The sequence below is a fragment of the Monodon monoceros genome, unplaced genomic scaffold (assembly GCF_005190385.1).
Source record: "Monodon monoceros isolate NGI ecotype Baffin Bay Population unplaced genomic scaffold, NGI_Narwhal_1 Super_Scaffold_21, whole genome shotgun sequence".
Taxonomy (NCBI): domain Eukaryota; kingdom Metazoa; phylum Chordata; class Mammalia; order Artiodactyla; family Monodontidae; genus Monodon; species Monodon monoceros.
Window position 1 is genome coordinate 172,868,979 of NW_021703778.1, and position 6,223 is coordinate 172,875,201.

Genomic DNA, 6,223 nt, shown 5'->3' on the forward strand with positions numbered 1-6,223 from the left:
GATGACTACCATTCAAAGCTTGCTGAGTAAATTTTGTTAAAGCCTCTGTGGTTAATGTTATATTCTATTCCAAGTGAAGGAACAAATATTGCCACCAAGTGGTCATACCATTGGAAAATCGATCAAACCCGGTGTGCTCACATTACAGGCAGATTGGCAGGGACTGTCTCCAAAACTACCCACAGCTGACCTTGAGCCAAAGGGAGAAAAACATTTGGTTCATAAGCAAAAGTGTGAACAATTGTCAAAGTAATTGGTATACGAGCCTGGTCTTGTATACCATCTTGGGTCAGGCGTCTACTTCAGACGTTTGTTTTCTCCTCATCCTGGTCTGGTAGTGCTGGTCTTAGTTGAAGTAGGGTGTCAGAAACAGGAGTTGCAGTCAATTCAAGAGAGGAGGACTGTTAGGTCCCTTCCAACCTGGCTGTAAAGAATCCTTTATCTGATGCCTTTTCCAGTATGCATAATCTCCTTTTCGAAGTTCATGGGGCATCTGATCTTCATCCAAAGATAGATTATTGTGATAAGATTCAGAAACAAACTTAGAATGTCCTTTTAATATAATCCAGTTAAACTTTACGGTAATGTAACATAGCAACAAGGAGCCATCTGGGAAGTGATTCTTAGGTAGTAAATACAAAACAAAAGCAAAAACACCCTTAAAGACAACAACACTAGAACTTAATGTTCACTGAAATGTAATATTTTTCTCTCTAAAGTTACCCTCATTTCTACCAATGATATAGCCAAATTAAGACTAATTAATTTGCAAAATAAGTCTGGTTTCAATAAACTTGGCCTGATTATTTCCGTAAGTGTAATTGATCATACGGGTTCTTACAATATGGCTGTGCTGGAACTTTTTATAAAGAATCTCAAATTGAACTTTTAAAAGACCTCTCTGGGCTTCCCTGGTGGCGCAGTGGTTGAGAGTCCGCCTGCCGATGCAGGGGACGCAGGTTCGTGCCCCGGTCTGGGAAGATCCCACATGCCGCGGAGCGGCTGGGCCTATGAGCCATGGCCGCTGAGCCTGCACGTCCGGAGCCTGTGCTCCGCAACGGGAGAGGCCACAGCAGTGAGAGGCTCGCGTACTGAAAATAAATAAATAAATAAATAAAAATAAAAATAAAAGACCTCTCAAGGCCAGGAAAGCCATGCCAAGGTCTTGTTATCAGATTCTGCCTGTAATATCTACAGATTTGGGTGGATTCCTTTCTTCTAGAGGTCCCCCAAATATCTTGAGATTCTTGCACCTGTCAGGAGGTGGCCTTCCTTGTTCACCTGGAAAGGCTGCTGGGAACTTAAGAGTTTCCAGTTTCTGGAGGGATCAGGTAGAAAGAAAAGATAAATGTTTCAGTTCTAATTACAAAGGTATAATTTACCAAATTTAAGTCATAAGTCGCTTAAGGGGAAGGGTTTCCTTATATCTGGAAAACACAGATTAAAAACCAGTAATATTCCAGACAAAAACCCAAAAAATTATAACCATACTCATCAGGTTGCTCAGTCTATGTGACTAATCCTTAATCTTCTTTTAACAGCTTTATGAAGTCACCAGGTTAAAGAATTCTTTAATTTCTTACCCAGCTCAGCAGTATGACCTGAAAGTGATCAGAAACCTGTACTTGTCCAAAAGCCCTTTATATGAATCTTCTTGAAGATGGAGCATTTTTGCAAAAGCATCTGAGTAAAACAATAACTATCTATAAATGACAAAAGACTTTGAAAGGCGTGGTTAAAGACCTGATTACAATGCAATTGACAAACTTCGTTACTGTTGTGACATACAACATTTTAAGATGTTAACTAGAATTATAATTGATAACATTTTATCAGGATATACCCGATTTTTAGGAGTTCCATATAATTTCTTTTTTTAAAAATAAATTTATTTATTATTTATTTATGTTTTGGCTGTGTTGGGTCTTCATTGCTGCACGTGGGCTTTCTCTAGTTGCGGCTAGCGGGGGCTACTCTTCGTTGTGGTGTGTGGGCTTCTCATTGGGTTGGCTTGTCTTTGTATAGGAGCACAGGGTCTAGGTGTGTGGGCTTCAGTAGTTGTGGCACGTGGGCTCAGTAGCTGTGGCTCGCGGGCTCTAGAGCACAGGCTCAGTAGTTGTGGCACACGGGATTAGTTGCTCCGCGGCATGTGGGATCTTCCCGGACCAGGGCTCGAACCTGTGTCCCCTGCATTGGCAGGCAGATTCTTAACCCCTGCGCCACCAGGGACGTCCCTGTATAATTTCTAGACTATCTATTTTAATAAAATTTACCCATACAATATAACCTAAGAAGGTTTATCACTCATTTGATGATGCTTCCCTTGTAATTTAACAACCAAATAAGCCTAATTAGTTTAATATGCTTCTTTGATAAGAAGAGCAAACAATTCTCTTGAGGTGTTCTGGGGGCCTTTGGGAAACCTCAAAGTTAGTCAGAGGTCAGACAAACTTCAATTAGAATTTGATCTTTGTCAAAAATATCAAAAAGGCTTTAAAAACCCTTTGTCAAATAGGATCATAGGTCTCTGTGAAACAATACTTACTGACTTAACCAAGTGACAATAAAAGATTTCAAAGGCACATACATAAAGTTACAATAGATTAATTAAAAGGTAAAGGAACCTTACAATCTGTTATCAAAAGCAGATTGATATTCTAAGAAAACTTTGTTCTCTTAACAAAGAGAAAATCATACTCCATTTTTGCACCAGCCTTTTTTTTTCTTTTTCTCGCTGCACAGCTTGCGGGGTCTTAGTTCCCCAACCGGGGATTGAACCTGCGGCCCCAGCAGTGAGAGTGCCGAGTCCTAACCACTGAACTGCCAGGGAATTCCCACCAGCTTTTTTTTTTTTTTTTTTTTGCCGTACGCGGGCCTCTCACTGCTGTGTTCTCTCCCGTTGCGGAGCACAGGCTCTGGACGCGCAGGCTCAGCGGCCATGGCTCACGGGCCCAGCCGCTCCGCGGCATGTGGGATCTTCCCGGACCGGAGCACGAACCCGTGTCCCCTGCATCGGCAGGCGGACTCTCAGCCACTGTGCCACCAGGGAAGCCCCCACCAGCTTATTTTTAATAACAAAATTCATTTACTCAAATTCAATCTAAATCTTAGTCCTGACCACCGTAGAATTCCTTTATTTTTTTTATTTAAAAAAATTGATTAATTAATTATTTGGCTGCATCTGGTCTTAGTTGCGGCACACAGGATCTTTGTTGTGGCATGCAGGATCTTCTGTTGCGGTGCGCGGGTTCTTTGCTGCAGTGCGTGGGCTCCTCTCTAGTCGTGGTGCGGGGGCTCCAGAGCGCACGGGCTTAGTTGCCCTGCGGCATGTGGGATCTTATTTCCCCGACCAGGGATCGAACCTGCGTCCCCTGCATTGGAAGGTGGATTCTTAACCACTGGACCACCAAAGAAGTCCCTAGAATTCCCTTCTAAAGATCTTCCCCCGCCCCCGCAAACCTTCTACAACTTTCTCTATCCATATTAAGTTGTGCTTTACTTTCTATACTATTTAGAAATAGCCAGCTTTAGGACAAAATTACTTCCTTTTCCTTTACAAAAACACACGTCCATTTCTTTTACCTTCCTTCTCCTTGCATACACTAGTGTTTTCCTTATTAATTTTTAATTATATATTTTAATTACAATTTTTAACCTTAGTTTTAAAACCTTAAAAAACCTTAGTGAAAACCAAGGAGAAGTTAATTATGAACTATTTATCATACCAGCATTTCCTGATTGCCAAATTTAAGAACATAGTCTAGAAACTAATTTCTTTCCTCAGTGGGATACAAGACCTGTCCAATGAACAAAACATCTTTAGTTTTTCTCTAATTAGAAGACTAAAGCAAGGGCTTCCCTGGTGGCGCAAGTGTAAAGAATCCACCTGCCAATGCAGGGGACACGGGTTTGTGCCCTGGTCTGGAAAGATCCCACATGCCACAGAGCAACTAAGCCCGTGCGTCACAACTACTGAGCCTGCGCTCTAGAGCCCACGAGGCACAACTACTGAGCCCGTGTGCCACAACTACTTAAGCCCGTGCGCCTAGAGCCTGTGCTCCGCAACAAGAGAAGCCATTGCAATGGGAAGCCCACCCACCGCAATGAAGAGTAGCCCCTGCTTGCCACAACTAGAGAAAGCCCGCGTGCAGCAATGAAGACTTAATGCAGCCAAAAATAAAATAAATAAATAAATAAATAAAAGACAAAAGTAGGTAAACTTAGACTTGTTTAGCAATGAATGTTTCAGTATCTTATTTGGAAATGATATGGATATTCAATGAATTCCCATCATTTAACTTAATTTAGCAGTTTCAAGTTACCAAAAACCTGGAGAAACTATTTTTAAGTAGACAGTCCTAAAACATACTTTTTCCTAAAGAATTCACCTAGAAACTCTTATTTACATTTCATTTACTTAAAAGTTTCATCATATCATGTTATTTTTCTTGCTGACAAATTTTGCAACAGGAATAAGATTTTTGTTTTTAAAAGAACTAAATTTTTAAAAAAAATTTATTCATTTTTGGCTGCGTTGGGTCTTTGTTTATAGAACTGCTTAATTCCCTTTAAGCCAGTTAAATAGAGCTCTTTTACTAGTTAAATTTGGCGACACCACACATCTACAACACACACATACATATAGATACAACACACAGACACAGAGACCCCATAGTTCCCATTCCAAAATTTCAGCCATGAGTCAGGTACAATAGTACAAAATCCATCAGTTACATACAACACAGGGAATATAGCCAATATTTTATAATAACTGTCAATGAAAAAGCAATCGGTCGATCTAAGAAAGAAATGGAAAATTTTATTTGAGCCAGACTTGAGGACTCTCACCTGGGAAGAGCATCTCAGAAAGCTCTGAGAACTGTTCTGCCCATTAGAAGTAAAGGCACAGTTCTATAATTTGTTGAGACAGAAAGCTGTACGCCAGATGACTTATTATTGACAGTTTACATAATCCAGATCTAAGCGTCATCCTGGTGAGTCATGTGACCCCTTACAAGATCAAGAAGGAATGTGACCATTGGAGGAGTTGTCTTATCGACGCTAGGAGAAAGTTCCTCTTCACGGTTGAGCAGGTATTCCTGCTGATGGGGGAGGGGAAGGTCTGGTCGATGCCTAACGCAGACACACAGTGCACGGTGCGGGAAGTGAGGAGGCCAAAGGGCAGAGAAAAGTTTTTATGTTCAAATTTTTCTTGTCTTGCCATAAAATATGAATTTTGTTTCACATAACTATAAATAGAGCATAACTTTTAAAAATTGTGAATCGCTATATTGTACACCTATAACATATAATGTCTACATCAACTATACTGCAGTAAAAAAAATAATAATAAAAGGTAAAGTTACCCCCGCAAAAAATCTCATCAGTTACAAAAGGGGTTGGCTTCAAATTGGGTTTCTGGCAGATGGAACAAATCAAGGTCACCTGTTTGGATGGCTAAATCGTTTTTACTAATATACAGGGAGAAGACATTTGTATCTGTCCTTGACAAGTCAAGTTCCAAATTACCTATCCCTCCCCTCCCTTTTGTTTTTTCTTAGGTTAAGAGTTACCGTCCTGAAATTTGCATTTTTAAAAGACGGCCGGGATTAAAGTTCCCAGAGAGGACCAGGTAGAACATTGACATCTGAAAGGCATAGGAGAAAAGAAAGTTCCTCCTAGGAAGATTTTGTTCCCTTAAGGCCAGAATTACTTTTACTCTTGTCTTGACAGAAAATAGGAATTTTATCTCATCACTTCCATGGAATCAAAATCAAGTACGGGGAGGGCTCTCTCTGGAGAGGAATCAGTTTTCCAGCGAACCACGTCGTGGTCCCTGTCGTCCCCCCAGCCCACCACCGCCGCCAGTCAGGGTACAGGGCCTTGGTGTGCCGGCACCCAGGGAGGGAAACACGGACTCAATGCATCTGAGATGAAGCCTGCGGCTTGTTCCTCCCGGTACCCTGCATCCCCCTTCCCTTCCCTCCGTAGGCTCTCCTGGGACTGAAGGTGGTGGGCTCTATCTAGCCCTGGAGGGGGTCCCTTCGGGCCCTTCTGGACGGTGTGAGTGGGCCGGCTGGGGTCTCTGCCTGCCCCCGCCATCCCAGACACTGGACACCGAGGGCATGGTCAACAGTGCTGGATCTACTGGAGCGCCAGGGCCTGGGGGGACTGCCTGGGAGGGGAGGGCGACCCCGCTCCGCATTGGGGGTCCTCTGGCACC